Consider the following 25,420-nt stretch of genomic DNA (forward strand, 5'->3'; position numbering starts at 1 on the left):
TATTACCTTCATGTAAGGCATCATCCTGGACTTTGTGGAAATCATACAAAGGAGTAAGAAGTGGCCCTTCAAGAAACATATACAATATCAAGGTTTAACATGAAGCAGCATGTCTTCTCTAAGGAAAAAAACATTGTACCAACTGACTTTACTGATGCTTTATATTTATTGCTCTCGTTTTAGGTCATATTGTCCTTCTGCATGCAGGCTGCTATAACGGACATGATATAGACTGAATAGCTTATAAAGAACAGGAATTTATTTCTCACAGTTCTAGAACTGAGAAGTTCAAGATTAAGGAATGGGCAGATCCAGGGAGAGCCCACTTCCTCATAGATGGCTATCTTCTCACTGTAAATGTACATGATGAATGAAGCAAGAGAACTCTCTGGGGTCTCCTTTAAAAGGACTGTAATCCCACTTATGACCTAATCACCTCCCAAAGGCCCCTATGTTTTAATATTATCACTTCCAGAGTTAGATTTCATAATATGATTTTGGGAGACATAAACATTCACACCATAGTATATATAAACAAAAAAAAAGACACAGAAACAACAAACAACAAAAATTATTTTAACTACCTATTATTTTCAACTACATAAAATTTTAATTTGTTTCTATATAATTTTAAATAACTCATTTGAGTGATTCACTTATATCCAATGCATCTGAGTGCAATTAAATTTGCTTACCCAACATATCCAGCAGCATATTTCTTCAGACTATCCCATTCCCCACCTTACAGGATTTACCACAATTAGAAGACAGGGGATAGAGGATAGATAGATAGATGTATACATAAACACACTTGTACCTACACATATGCATATTTTTTCCTGTTAATGATACTCATGCAAATAAAATTTAAGCTCAAGGAAACCTGTCTTGTGTGATACTTAATATCCAGTTTTTAGTCAACATCCAAAAACAAATAATCCAGTAAAAACATGGATAGAAGACATGAACAAGTGTTTCCCCAAAGAACACATTCAAATCTTCAGTAGATACATGAAAGATGTCCATCATCATGTATCATTAGGAAATTGCAAAGCAAAACTAGAAAGAAATACCACCTCACACCTGTCAGAATGGCTAAAATCAACACTACAAGAAACAAAAGGTGTTGGAGAGGATGTGAAAAAGTAACACTTGTTGGGGCTGCCTGGGTGGCTCAGTGGGTTAAGCCTCTGCCTTCAGCTCAGGTCATGATCTCAGGGTCCTGGGATCAAGTCCCACATCGGGCTCTCTGCCAGGCATGGAGCCTGCTCCCTCCTCTCTCTCTCTACTTGTGATCTCTCTCTGTCAAATGAATAAAATCTTTAAAAAAAAAGAAAATAAAATCAAAAGTAACAATTGTGAACTGTTGGTGGTGATGCAAACTGATACAGCCATATTGGAAAACAGTATGGAATTTCCATAAAATTTAAAAATAGAAGTCCTTTGTGATCCAACAATCCTGTTGTGTATTTACCCAATGAATATAAGAAAACTTATTCAAAGGGATGCTAGCACCCCTATGTTCATAGCAGCATTATTTATAAAGCTAAGATATGGAAAGAGCCCAAGTGTCCATCAATTGATGAATAAAGAATAAGTGGTATGTATATACAATGGAATATTATTCAGCCATAAAAAAGACTGAAATCTTGCCACTTGCAATAACATGGATGGAACTAGACAGTATAATGCTAAAAGTGAAATAAGTCAGTCAGAGAAAGACAAATACCTTTACTCATATATGGAATAAAAGAAACAAAACAAACAAGCAAAGGGGAAAATAATAAGACATAGAAAGAGAAACAAAGCAAGAAACAGACATTTCATTAAGGAGAACAAACTGATGGTTACTTGAGGGGATCTGGAAGGAGTGATGGTTAAATAAATGATGGGGGTTAATTAGGGCACTTGTCATGATGAGCACTGAGTGTTATATGTTATATTGTACACATGAAACTAATACAACCATATATGTTATCTAACTGGATTTCAAATGAAAACTTTTTTAAAATCCCAGTTTTTAGCTCACATTCTGGCTTACAAAAGGGATTTAGTCAGGAATTTGGTGATTAGTTAATGAACAAATAAAGTGGTGAACAGGCAGTTGTTAAATAAAATTACTATCCTTTCTGGCATGATCGTATACCTTTTATATAGAATTATTTTTAGCACTTTAGACTCTTCCTATTTTATTTTGAGTCATTAAACAAAAATTTTCTCAAAGGACCTTAGACTCTATCCAATTTGAGCAACAGTGTGAGAGACGAAATGGTGTCCAGGAGGAAAAAAAAAAAGATTAAACTACTTTTGATTACTAGTGAATGCATAGTTCTTCCACAGAAAAAGCTCTAAATGGTCATGGCTCCAGCTTTATATATGTTCAGTCATATGTTCAGAAGTAGGTAACACTTTCAAAAAATATAAAGCATCTTAGATTATTTTCCCTTATTTGAAAGCTGGTGTATGAGTCTGCCATGGTTTCTTGGGTGCTGATAGAAGACACAGACTCATGGTTCAGAAATAATATAGTTTATAATTCACAGCACTAGAGGTAGCCAGAATATTAACAGTTTTGTGTGTGTGTGTGTGTGTGTGTGTGTGTGTGTAGGAGTGGGAATTATATATCAGTTCTGAGCCTCAGTTCCCACAAGAAGAATCAAAACAGAGGCAGATAATATTTGCAAACACAACAGGTTAAGTTAAAAAAAAGATACTATTTCTGTCTTCCAAGACTATTCAATACAACCATCTTCAAAGGATGGTCTAGAACAAATAATAAATGCAGAAATGTAAGCAACCAATTGAAAAGTGTCTCCCAAGAAACACACTTTGAGAGTCTTCATTTGACAAAAATACTATAGGATATTACATAGATCAGGTGCATTGAATACTGGAAGGTGAAAATTACAAGGGACCAAATATTTTTAAGCAGTTCTGGCATCCAGTAGAGTTCAAATAGGTTTTATAAGATTGAGGAAAGAAACCATCAAAACCTGGGCCTAGAGGCGCCTGGGTGGCTCAGTGGGTTAAGCCTCTGCCTTCGGCTCAGGCCATGATCTCAGGGTCCTGGGATCGAGCTCCGCATCAGGCTCTCTGTTCAGCCGGGGGCCTGCTTCCCCCTCTCTCTCTGCCTCTCTGCCTACTTGTGGTCTCTGTCTGTCAAATAAATAAATAAAATCTTAAAACAAAACAAAACAAATAAAACCTGGGCCCAATTTTCCCAAAAGTATGATTCTGATTCTAGTCTCTATGATGTTATCCCTTGAAGACAATGTCTCTAATTTAGTTGAATTAGTTTACTAAAGAGCATACCCCCATTTGTTATAGGAGATGAACAATATGCAAGAGGCAAAATGCCACATGGAAGCCACCTGGTCTTCAGTGGAATATAGAATCAATTCCTTTGGGATGAATTTGTTCCACATTTGACTTCCCACTTAAGGGAAAATAAGAGTGCCTTCTAATAGATTTTAAATAAGAAATGACAACGGAAGCTTATACAAGATTATAAAATGGGAAATTTCATTTAGATAAGCAATAATTTCAAAGTCATCTTCTTAATATTACAGACCCTTCACATAATCATAATTTTATTTTGGCATTATATGGTAATTTCAAATATAGTAAATATAAAGAATTTACCTCTGTAATTATAGCGAGTGTGGTCGTAGTTTAATGGCAACAAAACTTCAATTTAGAAGTATGGTCTACCAATTATTAATACATTTGGAAATGGTGTGTCATCTTCACTGCACTTGTCTCACTAAAACAGTGAGCCAAACAAAGTAGGTCCAAGCAGTTTACTATGGTCAAAATGGGTTGCTTTTGCACTTGGTAAAGAAGCAGTCATATTTTGGAAGAAGAAACTGAGGCTATTAATATTTTCAACTTATTTTCAGAAAAGGAAAGAAAGGATAATCTAAGCTAAAGCCAAAATCTTACACAAGGTGGCAGGAAAATGATCTTTTCCCAGATAAAGGGTTTTTCAACTTAGCCATGTTAGGAGGAAGAAGAGATGAGACATTGTGGACTTGACTAAGGTTTGTACACTGTTCAAAAAGTTTTCAAAATAATGTGTATTAGTTTTCTTCTTTTAGTTGAGACAAAAAAAAAAAAACAAAGAAACAAAAAACCACTAATGATCTTAGTCTTAAAAGGAGGTAAACAAGAAACTAGGAAAAATTGAGTGTTAGGAATTGTCCCCCTCCTTTTTTTTTAATTATTTTATGTTAGTTACCATACAATACATCATTTGTTTTTGAAGTAGTGTTCCATGATTCATTGTTTGTGTAAAACACCCAGTGCCCCATGCAATATGTGCCCTCCTTAATACCCAACACCAGGCTCACCCATCCCCACATCCTTCTCATCTTTAAAACCCTCAGTTTGTTTCTTGGAGTCCATAGTTTTTCATGTTTCATTTCCCCCTCCAATTCCCCCACTTCATTTTTCCTTTCCTTCTCCTAATGTCCTCCATGCTATTCCTTAGGTTCCACAAATAAGTGAAACCATATGATGATTGACTTTCTCTGCTTGAGTTATTTCACTTAGCACAATCTCCTCCAGTCCATCCATGTTGATGCAAAAGTTGGGTATTCATCCTCTCTGTTGCCATTAAACTACGACCACACTCGCTATAATTACAGAGGTAAATTCTTTATATTTACTATATTTGAAATTACCATATAATGCCAAAATAAAATTATGATTATGTGAAGAGTCTGTAATATTAAGAAGATGACTTTGAAGATCTGAGTGATCTTCCATTGTATCCATAGATCGCATCTTCTTTATCCGTTTGTTTGTTGAAGGGGATCTTGGCTCTTTCAACAGAATGGCTATTGTGGACATTGCTGCTACGAACACTGGGGTGCATATGGCCCTTCTTTCCAGTAAAATACAGCTAGCCTATGACCCAGTGATTGCACTACTGATACAGATATAGTGAAAAGAATTAGGTATTGTTAAAGCACAAATGCAGGGAATAGAAGTTATGGTACAGAAGAGGGAAGGGCAACCATATGGCAGAGTAGAATAAAGTAGCTAAGGAAGAGATTAGTCATATCCAGATATTGTAAGGCATGTGCGGTTGGCAGGGAGAGCATGAGAAATCATGAGAGCAGAGAGAGAAAATGGACCAGGCAGGAGAGGTTTATAACATTTTAACATCTAAGGTAAGCATATGCAAAGCAGAATAGGGAAAGAAATAAAAGTTTTTAGAAGACTCAATACATAAGGAATAACGTGGAGGACACTGGGAGATGGAGAGAAGTGTGCTGGGGGAAATCAGAGGGAGAGACAAACCATGAGAGACTGTGGACTCTGAGAAACAAACTGAGGGTTTTGAAGAGGAGGGTGGCAGGTGGTTGGGTGAGCCCAGTGGTGGGTATTAGGGAGGGAATTTATTGCATGAAGCACTGGCTGTGGTGCATAAACAGTGAATTTTGGATCACTAAAAATAAATTAAAAGAAAAAAAAAGACTGACTACAGACATGGACCTCAGTGTAACACAGATATGGAACTCACTGTAATACCAGCCACTTCCCACCGACACACACACACTATGATAATAATAAATAATAATGCAATTAAGAAAATTGCCTGCCAAATAATTTTTCCTTTTATATTTTTATGATTATTATTTTTATTTTATTTTTAAAGTTTTTATTTAAATTCGTTAGTTAAAATAAGGTTAATATTAGTTTCAGGTGTACAATATAGTGATCAACACTGCCGTACAATGGCTTAAAAAAATGAAAAAAAATTTTTTAAAGATTTTATTTTTAAAAACCTCTACACCCAAGGTGGAATTCAAACGTACAACCCCAAGATCAAGAGTTACATGTTTTACTGACTGATCCAGCCAGGCACCCCAACAAATAAAAATTTTATAAAATTGTGGAGTTTGTGGGAGTCTCATTTGCTCAGTCAGTTAAGTGTCTGCCTTTGGCTCAGATCATGATCTCAACAGTTCTGGGATCGAGCCCCATATTGCTCATGCTCTCTCTCTCTCTCTGGCTAGTTTTAAACTAGTAGACAGAGATGAAGATAAAGTATGATGTCATGACAGGGAAAAATACAACTTACACGTTTTAAAAATAAAATGTGTAATGCAAGTTACATCACTTCTTTTATCACCACACTGGGACTTTCCCTACTGAGTTGTTGTAATGTAAGGACCTATTTTATATTTTTATATTTTACTAAGAGGCTTTCATTGAGGTTAACCCTTAAACTGTCCTTGCTCCCCTTCCCCCAGGGGATTTACTTAAAAACAAGTCCTGGAAATCAGCTCCAGGTAACAAAGCACATATACAAGGGTGGGTCAGGCCAGGTGGAGACATCAATCAGCGGGGAGGGGGGGGGATTTGCACACTGTCCCTTAGATACTAAGGAGTATGCCCCACTCCTCCACCCTTTGGGAACCTTTTTGGCACCAATCCTAATCAAGGTGTAATAGGCTGGGTCAAATGTCTATACTAGGGTAAATTGAACCTCAATTGGTCACCTAGCCTCACTGTGGAGTTTCCTGTGTGTGTTAAAATCTCATTGGTCACCTGTGCGTGGCCAAGCCTGACTGCATGGCCTTTGCCCTTAAAAGCTAGACTGTGAAACAGAGAAGGGTTGCCTTCTCTCGTAAGAGGTGTGGCCCCGAACATTCGATTAGATTCTTGATGCTTGGAATGAAATAAAGCTTTGCTTGACCTTCGCTTTATATCAGTCTCGCTCCTATAATCATAGACCCATTATTGGGGCATAATAGTATTAATCTTATAAGTCCACAATGCATCCATCATCCATCCTACCCCTTAACATTCCCCTTTGGACAGACCCATGATCTAGAACAAGCCTTATTTTATAGTGCCTTGTAGGAGAATTTTGCGGCTGCCTAAATTGCCTACTTTCCTCTCACCATTACCACAGAAATTGGGTCCACTGAAACAAAGGGGTAGTGTAAGAAATTAACAACTTTCATAAATCTCTTTAAATAATAAAGTATAAGATAGTGGTACCTTTTTTTCTGCCACATAACCAATTCTTGCAAGAATAAGGTCATATAAGAGAATTTACAACACATGCTAGCATTATCCTACTGGACCCAGATCATTTGTATGTTTCTCTGTCTCTGAGAAATGTAGTTATTGACATGACTGAAACCTACAAATTGTTTGATATGACTACTAATATCACCTACATTATTTTAAAACCTGTTTAAGGCTTCTGAAATACATAGGTTTTGTAAACACTTATTAAGTATCTTGTATATATCAAACACTTTAAAAATCTCTGCTTTAAAAAGAACAAAACAAAAAACTCTACCTCAATGAAACTTTGGGTCTGAAAAAGATACAGGCAATATACAAGGCAACAGATAGAATAATTACATATTTGATTATATACTCTGAGGATGTCACATTAAATTGATATGAAAATGATGAGAAGGATCTGAATTTCTTGTCAAAATTTTTGCCTTAAAAAGAAATTGATATTTAGGGAAAGTTGTTACTGAAAGAGGTCCTGTGTCAACCAAAAATGTTAAACCATGATCTGACTAAATTTTCCAGTTGTGATCATTGCTTTGTTTAGCTGTCTTATATTAAGACTGAATTTAGTAATTCAGTCTCAGATTTCAGTAAGTCTTTTTCCTTAAGATTTTATTTATTTATTAGAGAGAGAGAGAGAGTGGGTGGGGAGGGGTAGAGGGAGAGGAAGAACCAGACTCCTTGTTGAGCAGGCAGCTGATGCAGGACTGGATCCTAGTACCCTGGCATCATTACCTAAGCTGAAGGAAGACACTTAACCAACTGAGCCACCCAGGCACTCTAGACTGTAAACTTCTTAAAGGTAAAAAGTTTATTCTTCTAGTAGTTCCACAGACATTTTTAACATCCATAAGAAAGCATGTACTGATGTAAAATGCCAGCAAATCAAATTATTTAAAAAAGAAAGAAAGAAAAGATATATCTGGATAAAGAGAAAAACAGAAAATCTAATAATACATTGAATTATTAGAGCAAAGAGTGGAGGAAGAGAAAATAAATATGAAATAGAGATTTCCACTAAAAGAAAAAATTTGAATAAGGCAGGAGATTTAGAAAATTATTATGACAGACTTGAGAAAAAAATAAAATAGGAATTTTTAGAAAATAGCAATGAATGAAAAGGTAAATTGTTCCTACCTCTATAATATTAGCTGTTTGTTGTTGTTGTTGTTGCTAATTTACCTATTTAAGCTAATAAACAAAGAAAGGTTTCATTTAAGGATGTTTTCTCTCTCTCTCTCTCTCTCTCTCTCTATATATATATATATATATATATATATATTCCATTTAGGTATAAGGTGTATATATATATATATATATATATATATATATATTTTTTTTTTTAAATTTTAATTGTTAGAAAATGTGTCACAGAAAGTGTGTAAACTTTAAGATACAGATGCAACATGTAATGAATTACATTGTTTGAACGTCTAATTTGTAAATGCTGTTAGAGGAAACTTGGTGGAAATGTCCTTATGTGGTTGTGTTTCTGGAACTAAGTATATTTATTAATAAGGAATAGTTTAAAATTATGAAATGACCAGGAGTGGACAATTTTCCTAATCCTATCAGCTCTTTGCAGCTCTTTTATTAGCACCCTTTAGGAATATCAGCTTTATTTATCTAATTAAATTTTATATTAATGTGCTTTTGACTTTTGCCCTTTTCCTTCCTTCTGTTCTTTTTTTCCCCTAAATTATAAGTTTATGCTTAACAGCTACTATCAGTTCTTTGATATGAATTCTCAACATCAATATACTAACTCCAGAGATGAAGCAGCATCAATATTTAGAAGCTAAGAATACAAAGCCTTGGGCATCTAGATGGCTCAGTCAGTTAAGCATCTGCCTTCGACTCAGGTGGTGATCCCAGGGTCCTGGGATGGAACCCCAGGTTGATCTTTCTGCTCAGTTGGGAGCCTAATTCTCCCTCTGCCTGCAGCTCCCTTTGCTTGTGCTCGCCCTCTCTTTGTCAACTAAATAAAATAAAATAAAATAATGTAAATAATACACTTATTTATTTATTAAAATGCAATTATTACACAATACATAATGTATTGCATAATTATAATAATGATTAAACAATTTATTAAATATTTATATTAAATATATCAATTTAATTAAATAAATATTTTTTAGAATTTAAAATATTTCAAATTTAGATTATTAAATATTAAATCATTAATTTATTAAATAAATATCTAAACATAATTAAATAAAATAATTTATTTTTTAAAATGAATAAAATAATGTTAAGTCATTATCTGAGCATGTATTTTTAAATAGTCTAAAATAAACCATCTAATAAAGTCTAAATACATTGAGTTCAGATATTTATACGTTAACACAGACACTCAACCCACAGACAGTTTCAAAACATTTGTTTTTATCTACTACTCAAAATACGATTGTAATGTATTTATTTATAACTTTGACATAGCAAGGAAACTTGGAGGAAAAGGAGACATTTGCTTTTAATATTTGAAAATTATTTTGTTGATTTAAAAAAAATAAAAACCTTAACACATGAACATTTCTTCTTAAATAACACTGTGAAGTTTCTGAGTCGCATTCTATTAAACGTGCTGATAAAATGGCCTCAGTTACTCATTTAAATCATCAGATGAATGGGTAACAAATGAAGTAGAGAGCTTTTTAATTATTTATGAATGTATTGCTTGTGGACGGAGTGCCACATAGAGTTACTTCTCTTTTTTGGCTTTGTTTTGTGAGCAGCAGTGGAATCCATGAATGAGATTAAACATAAGGACATTCACAGAAATTCTTAATGAACTTCTGGGGAAGGGCAGTAAGTGCAAGGAAAAACTGCAGCAAGACTAATTACAAATTTCAAGTGGTCATTGCTTAATTATAGAACCTTTTAAGTACAAGTAATATATCTTTTTTATGAGCCTATCATATTGTATTAATTACCACAAACTGCACTCTTGAACACTTATCTTTTCACATATTTCTTATTCTTAGTACTTAAAATTACCCTTATGATTGATAAGTAAATGGATTTTACTGACAATGCATTTATTTACATAAATAAATAATGCTGTATATATATATAAAAACAATTGACTATGTGTATGTGTTCAATGAAATTTTTTTTCAAATTAACATCTTAAGTCTACCACATTGGTTACAAATAGATATAGACTTTATAGATTCATCAAATATTTTATTCTCAAATTTATATCTCCTTTGTGAAGTAAATGAAACTGTATATATTAAATATAATCCTATCACATGTAACAGTTACTAGTGCATCCCAGGACATACATAGGTCAGGTCCTACTCAAGGCATCACGGATAACTGGATTTAACTTTCAATCCTAGGAGTCTTCTGTATATTTCTGTGGCTTTTATACTACAATCAGGAGGAAGAATTCTTTTGCTAAAAGCTTCCAAATGACTTTGTGAGTAGATTATTTGTAGACCAGTGATATAATATTATAGTTTAATCTGTAAAGCATGATAAAATAAAATGCTATTGCCATATTTAATTTGTTCAGTAAAGCATTTATTTAGTTATCAAGCATTCATTTTCTTTTTTTTTTAAGATTTTATTTATTTATTTGACAGACAGAGATCACAAGTAGACAGAGAGGCAGGCAGAGAGAATGGAAGGGAAGCAGGGTCCCTGCTGAGCAGAGAGCCTGGTGTGGGTCTCTATCCCAGGACTCTGGGATCATGACCTGAGGAGAAGGCAGAGGCTTTAACGCACTGAGACACCCAAGAGCCCCAAGCATTCATTTTCTTTATACAGAAGAGATAGAACAATATTATATAGAAGAAAATACAGTAAATAGTCTAGAAACCTTGATCATTTTGTTTTGACAATTTTAGAACATAAAATTAGCTAAAGTTCAAGTGCAAGTTATATTTGTATCATAGGAGGAAAAGTTAATTAAAAGTTTGTTTATTACCATAGTTTAGCACTTCAACAAAATGCTAACGAGTCATATATTAATGAATATATGAAGTATACAATAAAAACAATAATCTTGTGTGTATGTGACTCACTGTAGGTATTGATAGTATATTGAAGTATATTGAAGTCAAAGGGATAGTATCTATAGGGTTTGTTCAGATCCATGCTCATCAGATTAAGAGGCTTTCTCATATTGCTTCCTTCACCACATTAATTTGCCTAATGAAGTTTTCAAGAGTTAAAGACAGTGATAGGTTCATGGCTGGAGAGAAGGTACAGAATCTAAGATAGTTCAGCAGTGCTTATTATTTATGAGAAAGACAGCATGGGAGGAGAGGGGTGGAAGGAAAGGGATAAGAAGAGAGAATCTTAAGCAACCTCCTTGCCCAGCACAGAGCCTATAGGGGCTTCGTCTCATCGCCCTGAGATAACAACCTGAGCTGAAATCAAGAGTCAGATGCTTATCTAATTGAGTCACCCAAGTGCACCATTTTTTTCCCTGTATCTTTATTTTCATCTCTTTCTGTAACTGAGTTTCCCTTCAAAATCAGGACTTGCATACACAACCTAAATAATTATTTTGGGATTTGATCACGTGGAAGAGGAGAGAATGAGAAGAGCTAAGTGGTCCAGGAGAAACATATATGAGTTCAGACTGAGTAGATTATGATTGTAGACAACAGAGCATCAATCCTAATGCACAGAATACATCTCAGAATTATTTTCCTGAAACAAGGAAGAATCTGTTTAACCCACTGGCTTCTGCATCCTATCCACAGTGGTTAAAATTCATCTCAGAAGTAATTAATGTCCATGACTTTACTATTACTGGGCATGAGAGAGGAGCTCAGTGGGCTTGGTCAGTGTCCCACCTAATGAAAGGTAGAGCAGATTCAGGCAAAAAAAAAATTATTAGTTCTTTCCAAATTAGATTTAATGGGATTCTATTTTTCATTTATGAATTCATTTTACATTTTATATTGTATAGATTTTTCTAAGCTTTGGCCAATATTCACTGCATTTTTGAATAGCTTTTATCTATTATTGTAAATCATTTTTCTGCTACATTTGTTTAGTCATGGTTATCCATTTCTTCTTCCAAGTTTTTCAGATATGTGATATCATTTTCCAAATTAATTATTTAAAATGTTTATTTTTTATACTAAACTTCTATGAAAAACATTGATATATGTATTATGGCATATTGTTCCCCTTTTAACTTATTTTTAAAAATGTGAATGTGCCTTGGCAAATTCATATTGTTTCTTTTTATGTTTATGTAGATTCTTCATAATTTTCCCAAGTTCATTGGCTTATGGTTTATATTTTTTTAATAATTCTCCTACTGCCAATTAATAGATTTTTTTTTCCATTACATTATCTAAGTTGCTATTGCCATTATAAGTAAAAAGCACCTGGAAATCTATATCCCTGTCCATTTTCCTCAAATCACTCATTATTTTCAGGATCTAGTTGGATTTTCTTACGGGTTCCAGGTGGACAAGCTTTTGAACTGGTGCTAATTATTTTTTCTGTTTCTGGCTTCCCGCATTTACCAGCTTCAGGGATCATTTTTAACAATTATGATGAAATGAGGCATCATATTCTTATTCTCAACTTCATTAATAATGATATTAGTATACCATGTCTTACAAGATAATAATAGATACATGTAAAATAATTTCATTGACCAAATAAATGTAAATAAAACACAGTGGCAACCAACTAGTCATTTCAAGTTGAGCTATTTTTCCCCCTTTATCTCCCTGTCTCTTTAATTTCCTGTAGCACATTCCTACAATGTATTTTAAGGTGTTTTACATGCACATACATAGAGATCATCATGGAGTCTAAATCTAATAATTCCTTGTCAGTTTTAAATATTTTAAGTATTGTTCATTCCTATGTCAGTTGTCTATGAACTTTTTCTCCACACTGTACTTAATTGCAAGGAAATATTTAATTTTAATATAAATTAATTAATCACTTTAATACATACGTTTACCTTATGGATTAATCTTTGATGCTTATTTCTTAATTTTTTTAACTTTTAAAATTTTATTTAGAGAGAGAGAGAGAAAGAGAGAGAACAAGCACAAGCAGGGGAAGCTGCAGAGGGAGAGGGAAAAGAAGAAGCAGGTTCCCCACCAAGCAGGGAGTCAAGTTCAGTCTCAGGGCCTTGGGATCATGATCTGAGGTGAAGGCAGAGGCTTAGCTGACTGAGCCCCTGAGTCTAATTGTTATCTTTGATATTTAAGGAAATACTTTATCATCTCTAATTGATCCCCTATGTCACAAATACAGTTTTCTCTATGGTGCTATTAATTTTATTGTCTTAAAATTAGACTCTTTTTCTAGAAGCATTTTTAATCATTCTCTTAGGTCTATACTTTAGTTTTTATACATTTCATTTAGTATTTTATTTTATCTTCATAATCTCTGAGTATTTCTGACCAGTACTCATTGGTCAAATATTTTTTATTAATCTATTCCAAAAATTTGTTTGATTCTATAATATTTTGTTATTACTGCTGTCGTTCTTAGGTTTTGCCTTTATATTCTTTTTGTTTTGTTTTGTTGTTTTATGCTTTGGTGTTTTTGTTGTATTGTTTTGTTTTTCTTTTGAATTAATACAATTAAACCTTTAGATTTCCTTAATACCTTTAATTATTGTCACTTATTTTCACAAATGATATTACCATAGTACAGTAATTCTAAATATTTCTGAATTAGCTGTATTATTTCTTTTTAGGTGTGAAGTTAACTTCCAGTTACATGGACTTAATATTTTGGTCATTATATTCTAGTTTTATTGCCTTATCATTGGAAAATATAGCCTGATACTTAACTCTAGGGAATGATGTGGGAGAGCTAGGTTCTTGTCTCTTGGACTCAAAGAAGGAATCTCGTGGGCAATGGAGAGTGAGTAAGTGACAGAAGTTTATCAAGTGAATATATAGAAAAAGCTCTCACAACTAAGAGGGGTCCCCACACAGTTAACAATGAGTGCCTTCAGGGTTTATTTTTTATAAAAAGGTAACCAGGCAACTTTAATCCTTTTAACATCTCTATCAATAACTCCTTCAGTGGCTTACCTCCTTTTTAGCCTCTGATTATTCTTTTTTGGTTACAGGTGATTATCATAGAGACACCCACCCCACATGACCCACCCCATACACCTAGGGCAGGGTGGTCCTCCATCCCACATGCCTAGATCAGGGTGCTCTTCCCTGGGGTAGGGTGGTCCAATTTATCTCTTTACTCTGGTTTTCCCACACCACATTTTGGGGATTTCTGAGAGCCTGTTCACAAAGTTCCCTATGGATCTCTTCCTCCCTAGCCCCACCTGTCCGTTACTCATTTTGAGAGTTGATATTACCATAGTACTTTAATTCTAAAAATTTCTGAATTAGCTGTATTATTTCTTTTTAGGTATGAAGTTAACTTCCAATTATATGAATTTAATATTTTGGTCATTGTTTTCTAATTTTATTGCCTTATTCTTGGAAAATATAGCCTGATATTTAACTCTCGGAATTGATTGGCATATACTTCTGGCCTAAATAATGGCCTGTTTGTGTAAATGTTCAACTTATGCTTATATACTTACTGAAGACTATTGTTTTGGGGTCAGGATGGCTACATTTCTTAATAGATCAGGACTATTAGATTCTCTAAATTTTGATGTCTCTTAATTTAATCTAATTAAATTATCAGTTAATGAAAGAAGTTAAATTTTTATGTACTACTGCATCTAAACTTATCAAAGTCTTTTGCTATAATTAGACAAGTATGTCATCCTGTTTTTATACCAAGTCTTACATTAAGAAATATCATACTATCTGAAATATTATTTCTTTATTATTATTATTATTATTATTATTATTATTATTTTAAAGATTGTATTCATTGGGGTACCTGAGTGGCTCAGTCAGTTAAGTGTCTAACTATAACTCAGGTGATAATACCCGGGTCCGGGGATAGAGCCCCGCAGGGGGTTCCCTGCTCAGTGGGGTGCTTCTCCCTCTCCCTCTGTTATTCCCCCTGCTGTGTGCATGTTTTTCTTTTCTCACTCTCTCTCAAATAAATAAGTAAAATTTAAAGATTATCTCTCTCAAATAAATAAGTCAAATTTATTTTCTCAATGGGAGGGAGAAGCAGACTCTCCACTGAGCAGGGAGCCTGATGCAGGGCTCAATACCAGGACCCTGGAGGGATCATGACCTGAGCTGAAGGCAGACACTTGAACCGACTAAGTCACCCAGGCACTCCGGTTGTTCATTTATTTATTTATTTTTATTATGCATATGTTTTATCTCTCTTTTCTTCAAGTCTTTTTTTCGATCTTTTTACTTTTTTCATAAAACTGAATTATTTCAAGATGACTTGGTCATCCTCTTTTCCCCCACCCCATAGGTCATAGAGTACATTTTAACTGTTAAAATATTAGTGTTTAAGTGCTGCCTACACAAAGTAAGGCAAATTATCTGTGGTCTGTATTCCCGAAAATATTTTTTTTATTATGTCTTCCTATTCCAACGACATTTTATAAGGATCTAAATGTTTACATTTTTGATTATTTTTTCAAGATAATAAAGCTATTACTTCATTCTTTTATAAATCTGATGTTTTTAAAAATTTTCTGTCAGTCTGATTCTTGCTTCGTTATTAATGAATTAATTTTTTTTCTCTCTAACACTTATGATTTTTTGTTTGTTTGTTTTTGGTATGTATGCCCAAGTTTGGGATTCATAGAGTCAACTATAGTTATGAATATTTTCTTTCTTTTCTTGTATGTAAGTTTTAATCCAGTGTCTTGACTATTTTATGCTTGAGAAATAGATGTACATTAATATGCAAATATTTCTTTCCTTTTTTCTTCTTTCATTTAAAAAATCATTTATTTTATTTTATTTAAAAAATGTTTATTTATTTATTTATTTGGAGTAGAGGGAGAGGGTCATGAAGAGTGGCTGATGATATACTTTCAAATTGGGAGGAGGTTAGGTATAGCACAAGCCTCCAATGTTTTTTATAGACAAGGTTTCCAGTACCTTGAGGGGGCTAGCTATTGGTAGGGAAAGGTCATTTATTACTATTTAGTAAAAACTCAGGGAAGAGACTCTTCTGATGTTTATCAGTGGGTATATGCTTGGGAGATGATTGCCAATGTATATCTTGAGGGCAGGGGTGGGGAGTAGAGATAAAGAAGTTTCCAAAGTAAGTTTTACATGTGAAAGTAGATTTTCAGTATCCTGGGAGGTGGACTAAGAATGCTTTTTGCCCTGAGTGGACGTGTCCACATTGAAGCAGCTGAGTCCCCAGAGGAACTTCAAGGACTTGTCAACAGGCTATGAGTAGTAAGAAAATCTAATTTTTTCTCTAGCTTTTGTTCCACACACATCACCTACATCTTACACCTCTTTTACATTGATAATTTTAATGCTTTGCTGGTATCCAGATGACTATATCCTTAAGTGACTTCTTATCTCTATTGAATCCATTACATATTCTAACCATTGTATTCTTAATTCAACTAGATTACATATATTTAATCTATTAGTACCACTAGGTTCTTATTCTTGTTTTTATTTCAAACTCTTCCCTTATTTCCTTACACTATTTATTGGGTATATTTTAAACCCCTGATATACTCACTTATTATATATAAGCTGTCAACCTTATTCTTATTTTGAGGTAGCTATATCTTTTTGGGTTTTAGGACATCATACCAACAATGCCAAATAATTTTCAGACAACAGCAGGATCTCCAAGAATTCAACTAAATTCTGACACTATCTACCTGAACATAGCGTAAGATTTCATCAGTTAAGGGATCAGTCCTCCAAGAATATCTCCAACACCACCTCAGATGCCAGTCTCACTCTAGGCCCCAGGTTATTACCTGTGCTTGTGACTGAGCAACTACAGGTTGGAGGTCCCAGTGGTCTACTTCTTACATTCTTTTAATTTGCTACAGAGACTCACAAAACTCAGAAAAATACTTCCTTTATGTTTGCCAGCTTATTAAAAGATATAATAGAAGATTTAAATCAATAGATAGATAAAGAAGTGCACAGGGCAAGGTATGGAGAATGGGCACAGAGCTTCTATTACCTTCTGTAAGACTGCCACTCTTCCTGCCTTTTCATACATTTAACAAACTAAAAGCTTTCTGAACCCAGTCCTTTCAGGTTTTCTGTAGAGGCTTCATGACATAGTCATGACTGACTAAATCATTGTCATTTGCTGATCTAATCTCCAGCTCCGCTTCCTTCCCCAGATAATCCTGAATTGGGAGGAAGGGGAGACATGTTGGGCAAAAGGTTATGAAGGCTTTCACCAAGTGGTTGGTCCTTCAGGCAAACAGCCCTTGCCTTGAGTGAGGTCTGAAGGTCACTTCATTAACATAACAAAACACACCTCTCTCACCCTTATCACAGGAAATTCCAAGAGTTTTGGGAACTGTGAGTCAGTAGCCATGGTTGAAAACCAAATATTCAGATGACCAAAATATATTTCTTCTCAACCACTATATTACACTACATGCTTAAGTATTTAATTATGTGATATTTTAAACAAATATTTTTCTAAGACTATAAACTGTTCTGTCAGTAACCTGGATTGGGGAGTGATGTATTGCCAAATTTCTGTCGTTTTAGTCCAGGAGGTCAAAGAGAAACAACAGGAGAGCCCCTTAGGGCAGGAAGTTCAAAGTAATAATGTTGACTACTACTCCCTTTTCTTGATTTTTTTTTTAAACAAGCAAATCATCTCTTCCGAGTTGCAGTTTAAAGCCAAGAACATGCGGAATTGGGAGAAAAAAATAGTTAAATTTGGAGACTTGCAGAGGTAGAATCAGAGGAGTGAAAGCCATTACAGTAACTGAATTAACTGAGGTCAACCTTTAGTGAATCACAGAAACAGGTGGAGTTGTCAAACAAAGGAATCTTTGTTTACAACATACAAGGAGATCACAGGGAATAAGTTCCAAAGCCTTGACTGTTTGAACAGGAGAGAGATATTTATTTAGTATTTAAGATGAATACTCAGAAGGGAGAGTTTTATTATCCCGTGTATGGTTGGTCATAAGGTTGTGGATGCATGCACATCCACATATGTATTAGTGCAATATGTATTGCATGTTCACCTGAATGAAGCTTGTATTCCACCGAGGGCAGAAACTTCACCGTTAGAATAAAGCAGAGGTAACTGTTGGACAAGGTAAAGGGACGCTGCAGGCTTCAAGAGCAGATATAAACTAGATGGAGTCTTGGGCTCATTTTCTGGGACAAGAAATGCAAGGCCTTGATTACTTTCAAAATAGCACTAGGAGTTTTAGCACTGATTTATTGTCTCAATAGCTTAGGCTATTCCCTGGTCTGGTGGTGACTGTTAGTTTTCCCATTGCCTCGTTCCCTCAAAATCCTTAACTAGTGAGGTTTTTGCATTTCTTTGTAAGAACCTCCCAGGAAGTTTTGGAAGAAGTGTGCTTGGGAAGTACACAGGTGGGGTATAGATCATTAAAAATAGCTGGGGACAGGGGCGCCTGGGTGGCTCCGTGGTTAAGCCGCTGCCTTCGGCTCAGGTCATGATCTCGGTGTCCTGGGATCGAGCCCCGCATCGGGCTCTCTGCTCAGCAGGGAGCCTGCTTCCTCCTCTCTCTCTCTCTGCCTCTCTGCCTACTTGTGATCTCTGTCTGTCAAATAAATAAATAAAATCTTAAAAAAAAAATAGCTGGGGACAAAAAATGACTTTTCCTATGTCAGGAAAACTATATCTCATCTTTAATTTTCTGGGAACCTCTAACTCTTTCTGCTGATGTTACCAGCAGGCATCTGAGATATTACTGATTGTTCTCTTGAACCTAAGGAAAAGGAAATGTAGAAAGCAAAAGACAAAACTTTAATATCTATCCTGCAACTCATCAATTCACTGCAGCCACCTCTCTGTCTTTCCCTTTCTCTTTTTCTCTCTTTCTCTTTCTCTCTCACTTTTCTCTCACATACACACAAGACACGCAAATCAACTTAAAACAATTTTTAATTTTCCCTATTCCATTTTGATATACTTGAGGCATGATTATTTTCTTATAAATACAAGAAAAAAAATCTAGGATTCCATCATTCTGTATGATTAAAGTATTAAGGAATTTACTTCCAATAGCACTTATAAAAACATATTTTATTTAAGTAATATTATATAATCAGGTGCCTGCATTTCTCTTATTCTCCAACTACTGTTATTTGGCAATTAATATTTTGTCAATCAATATTCCCCTATATCTGAACATGTGGGCAGTGAGAGATGAGTTAGAGGCAAGGATGGTGAAAAATGGGTTACACATTAGAAGACTGAGGGCACAACCTCCCGACTTTGTGACTTCTGAGACCCTGGGCCTAACAAACCAGGAGACACTGGTACTGAAAATGTTCTCTCCTCTTCTACCTCTAGCCCAGAGTAAGCCCTAGATCTATCATAATGCATTTGCATTGCCATCCCCATGGAAAAGAGTTGCCATGATGGTTCCAGAACAAACCTTTTAAGGTAAAAAACAACTCTTCCCACCAGGCTCCCTCAAAAAATTGAAAACTCCAGAATAAACCAGCTCTCTTTACACCTTAAAGACCAGGAGAATCAACAACAAATTAAGCCAAACCCACATGCAAGAAGGGAAATAATCAAGATTAAAGCAGAGATCAATGAGATAGAAAGTAGAGATACAGTAGAACACATCAATGAAACTAGAAGCTGAATTTTGAAAGAATCAATAAGATTGATAAACTACTGGCTAAACTAATCCAAAGGAAAAGAGAGAATACCCAAATTAATAAAATTATGCATGAAAAGGGAAAGATAATGACTAATAGCAAGGAAATAGAAACAATCATCAGAAATTATTATCAACGGTTGTAACAGTTATATGACAATAAGTTAGGCAACCTAGACAAAATAGATGCATTCCTAGGAGCCTATAAACTTCCAAAACTGAATCAGGAAGAAATTGACAACCTGAATAGACCAATATCAGGTTAGGAGATCGAAGCAGTCATCAAAGACCTCCCAAAAACAAGAGCCCAGGACCTGGTGAATTCCCTGGAGAATTCTACTAAACTTTCAAAGAAGAAATAACACCTATTCTTCTGAAGCTGCTTCCAAAAATAGAAACAGATGGCCAAACCAGGCAAAGACACCCTCCCAAAGGAGAATTTCAGACCAATACCCCTGATGAATATGGATGCCAAGATTCTCAACAAGATCCTAGCTAATAGGATCCAACAGTACACTAAAAAGATTATCCACCATGACCAGGTGGGATTTATCCATGGGATACAAGGGTAGTTCAACATTCACAAATCAGTAAATGTGATAGAACAAATCAATAAAAGAAGAGAGAATAACCACATGGTTCTCTGAATTGATGTAGAAAAAGCATTTGGCAAGATACAGCATCCACTCCTGATTAAAACACTTCAAAGTACAGGGATACAGGGAAATTTCCTCAACTTCATAAAATCTATCTATGAAAAACCCACAGTGAATATCATCCTCAAACGGGAAAAGCTGGCAGCCTACCAATTGAAATCAAGAACACGACAAGGATGTCCATTCTAAACCCTGTTATTCAACACAGTACTAAAAGTCCTAGAAACAACAATCAGACAACACAAAGAAATAAAAGGTATTCGAATTGGCAAAAAATAAGTCAAACTCTCTCTCCTTGCAGATGACATGATACTTTATATAGAAAACCCAAAGGACTCCACCCCCCAACTACTAGAAGTCATAACAGCAATTCAGTAATGTGGCAGGATACATAATTAATGTACAGAAATCAGATGATTTCCATAGAAAGGGAAATTAGAGAATTGATTCCATTTCCTATAGCACCAAGAACCATAAAATACCTTGGAATAAACGTAACCAAAGAGGTAAAGGATCTGTACTTGAGGAACTACAGAATACTCATGAAAGAAACGGAAGAAGACACAAAAAGAATGAAGACCATTCCATGTGCATGGATTGGAAGAATAATCATTGTGAAAATGTCTATACTGCCTAGAGCCATCTATACTTTCAGTGCTTTCCTGATCAAAATTCCACTGGAACTTTTCAAAGAGCTGGAAGAAACAACAACAAACAATTCCAAACAATTTGTATGGAACCAGAAGAGACCCTGAAATGCTAAGGGAATGTTGAAAAAGAAAAAGCAAAACTGGGGGCTTCATGTTGCCTAATTTCAAGCTTTACTACAAAGCTGTGTTCACCAAGACAGCATGACACTGGCATAAAAACAGATATGTAGACCAGTGGAACAGAGTCGAGTGTCCAGATATGGACCATCAACTCTATGGTCAAAAAATCTTTGACAAAGCACAGAAAATTATACAGTGGAAAAAAGCCTCTTCAATCAGTGGTGCTGGAAAAATTGGACAGCTATGTATGGAAGAATGACACTCAACCATTCTCTTATACCATACAGAAAGATAAATTCGAAATGGACAAAAGACCTCAACGTGAGGCAGGAATCTATCAAAATCCTAGAGGAGAACATAGGCAGTAACGTCTTGGACACTGGCCACAGCAAATTCTTTCAAGACATGTCCCCAAAGACAAAGGAAACAAAAGCAAAAATGAACTTTTGGAACTTCATCAAGATCAAAAGTTTCTGCACAGCAAAGGAAACAGTCAACAAAATGAAGAGACAACCCACAGAATGGGAGAAGATTTTCACAAAGGACATTACAGATAAAGGGCTGATATCCAAGATCTATAAAGAACTCCTCAAACTCAACACACACAAAACAGATAATCATGTCAAAAAATGGGCAGGAGACATGAACAGACACTTCTCCAAAGAAGACATACAAATGGCAAAAAGATGCATGAAAAAATGTTCATCATCATTAGCCATCAGGGAGATTCAAATCAAAAGCACATTGGGATACCACCTTACACAGTTAGAATGGCCAAAATTAACAAGGCAATAATCAACAAGTGTTGGAGAGGATGTGGAGAATGGGGAACCCTCTTACACTATTGGTGAGAATGCCAGTTGGTGCAGCTACTTTGGGATACAGTGTGGAGACTCCTTAAGAAATTAAAATCAGAGCTACCCTATGACCCTGCAATTGCACTACGGAATACCCCTAAGATACAGGTGCAGTGAAAAGAAGGGGCATCTGTACCCTAATATTTATAGCAGCAATGGCCACAGTCATTAAACTTTGGAAAGAACCAAGATGACCTTCAATGGATGAATGGATAAAGAAGATATGATCCATTTTTACAATGGAGTATTATGCTTCCTTCTGAAAGGAACGATACCCAACTTTTGTATCAACATGGACGGGACTGGAGGAGATTATCCTGAGTGAAATAAGTCAAGCAGGGATTGTCAATTTTCATATGGTTTCACTTAATTGTGGAGCATAAAGAATAACACGGAAGACACTGGGTGATCAAGAGGAGAAGTGAGTGGGGGGAAATTGGAGGGGGAGACAAACCATGAGAGACTGTGGACTCTGAGAAACAAACAGAGTTTTGAGGGAGGGGGCAGAGGGTTGGGTAAGCCTGTTAATGGGAGTTATGGAGGGCACATATTGCATGAAGCACTGGGTGCGGTGCATAAACAATGAATTTTGGAACCCTGAAAAAAATAAAATAAAAATGACAACAATTCCACTACCCAACCTGTGGTAGGAGTCCCCCAAATGATTGGAAGCAGCCTCCGTTAGAGATCAATCCACTGCATGTTGAAGGTCCTCCTACTTCAAAAAGACCAAGAACTATCCAATCCCAAAACAAAGTAAGGGCCAGCTCCACCTCATGGAATACCACCTGCTCTCCCTTAGAGAGTGTGCTGTTGCTTTAATAAACCTGCCTTCTGCTTTCACTTTGGACATTGATCTCTAATTCTCACATGCCAACATAAAAATAATGATGGGTTACCGTTCCAATTAATAGAAAAGGCGGTTACAGGGAAATTGAATGAAAAGGAATAACAAAGTAGGTTCATAAGTCAATCTTCCTTGTAAAAAAATTAACCTGAAATTGCATTTCTGCCACATCTCTCCTGTTTGATATGATAAAGAATGACCACAATACATGAATTATAGTTTGGGGTTTTGAAAACCATAATAGCTTTATACCAACACTTGACATTTAATTTATTTATTTATTATTTATTTATTTATTGCTAACAAAATAGCTCGATTTGATATGCGGTTCCTGACAACCAACCTCAGAAGTAATTCCACCTACATGAGAAGTCAGAAAGAACCACAAACCAAACCTCAACATAGATTCAAAGAGAAAATACTCTTAAAAAAATTTCCCTTCCTGGGGCACCCGAGTGGCTCAGTGAGTTAAAGCCTCTGCATTCAGCTCAGGTCATGATCCTAGGGTCCTGGGATTGAGCCCCATGTCTGGCTCTCTGCTCAGCGGGGAGCCTGCTTCCACCTCTCTCTCTGCCTGCTCTCTGCCTACTTGTGATCTCTGTCTGTCAAATAAATAAATAAAATCTTTAAAAAAAATTTCCCTTCCTATCAGAAGCAGACCATTTGTTAGTGGTTACTAACAAATTCCCCAGAAAGCTTCATCTAAAAGGCTGTACTTTCTTCAGACACCCTGGGCGTGGTATTTCTTCAATGGCCTAATCCAGAGAATAAGACACTAACCTACTGAGCGCCAAGGGCCTCAGAACCAGGAAAGAGATGATGAGGGACACAACGCACGCCTCTGGTCACCAAGAGGGTATGTAGACTTTTGCTGCTTTTCTGCATTTTTCAAAGCTGAGTTTTAGCTGGAGGCCGCTCCTTAATATAAATTGCTGATACCGTATAGTAAAAGCTATTATATAATTTTTTACAAACCATTTCCTATCTTTGCATTCTCATGTGCCAAGACAGACACGGATTATCTAAAACCCTGAAGAGAGTGCTATTGCATTTAAATTGCCTGTAACCTTCGTGTAATAGATTTATGATTGATGATAGATTTAGTTAAAATATAACTATTTTAAATATTTATTCTCAGTAAACGATTTCAACCTATGCTCATTTAAGTAACTTGGTGCATATTCCCTTTTCTATTAAACCCTAGTGCAAGGACCAATGCGGCGTTTCCAAGAGAACCCCAAGCTCCATTTCTAGAATGGCCGAATGCGTATATATCAGGCGTCCTCTTTTCACTCCCTTTTTGGAGCACCTACCATGGAGGTCATGTAATAACCAATGACCAAAAAACAAACAAGAAACCCAAACATCCAGGTCGAAGTTATTCGCGCGTGCCATCATGCAATGGCGGACCCTGCCTGGAGACAAGGAGACTGCTCAAACAGATCGCAGGCAGGCATCTAAGCCCAGGCCTGTCCTGGGGAAGCTGGTTCCTGGCTTGGGGCGATATCAGGAAGCCAGCGAAGTGACCCTAGAGTGCAGCCAGGGATTAGGGCTGATGACCTTTTCGCAGCCCGGGAGCCAGGCTAGGAGGCCCGGAGAAGGGGCTTTGCTAATTGCCGAAGCGGGAAGTGAGCTCGCGGAGGACGCAGCGGAGAGTCTGGGAGGAGGAGGAGGGGCTGGCGGAGGAGGGATGGGCAGCACTGCAGTGCTGAGCTGAGGCCCAGTCGGGATTGCAGGACCCATTGGACTCGCCTCTGGTGCGCTCTCGTGCTCCAGCCCAGCCCCTGAGGCCGCGCTGTCCTGCTCCCGTGGCCCGCTGCCCTCTCAGCCCCATGGCTTCTCAAGACGACCCTCTGTGCACAGGTAAAGTGACACCGCACTTCGCCCTCACCTGGAGCAGAAAGTGCAGGCCCTGAGCTCACTGGGGAGTCGGGACCCAGCCTCCCAGGACCCCCGGGGCACCGGGACCACCCCGGAGGCCGCGCAGCACATGAGTCCGCAGGGGGTCGGGCCTTGGACGGTGCTAGGCGCGGTGCCCCCCGCCAGAGGGCCCGCTAGCCCCATTCATTAGGCACCCCTATGCACATGCTGAGGACCCTGTTCCCTCGTCCTGTGCCGTGGCCCCGCCACTTTTGTTCTGGACTTGGGATCCCAGGTGGAAACTAGTCCCTCAGACATCCCTGGTAGCAAGGAGCGCAGGGAGGGATTCTTGGTTTTTCCGCCCTGGTCTTCCTCTCTCCCCTTTCACATGCCTTATTGAGTCCCTTTCCTCTCCTCATTGTCACTTTTATTAAATGGTTTTGTTCTGCATGTTGACCCGCAGAGCGATTTCATGAATGAATATACAGGATACTGAGTCGGAGGCCACCTGTGAGAATCCACCTTTGGAGGCCTTTCATTAGAATGGTCTCTGGTGGGGCGCCTGGGTGGCTCAGTGGGTTAGGCCGCTGCCTTCAACTCAGGTCATGATCTCAGGGTCCTGGGATCGAGTCCCGCATCGGGCTCTCTACTCAGCAGGGAGCCTGCTTCCTTCT

The sequence above is a fragment of the Mustela lutreola genome, chromosome 11 (genome assembly GCF_030435805.1).
Source record: "Mustela lutreola isolate mMusLut2 chromosome 11, mMusLut2.pri, whole genome shotgun sequence".
In the NCBI taxonomy this organism is placed as follows: Eukaryota; Metazoa; Chordata; class Mammalia; order Carnivora; family Mustelidae; genus Mustela; species Mustela lutreola.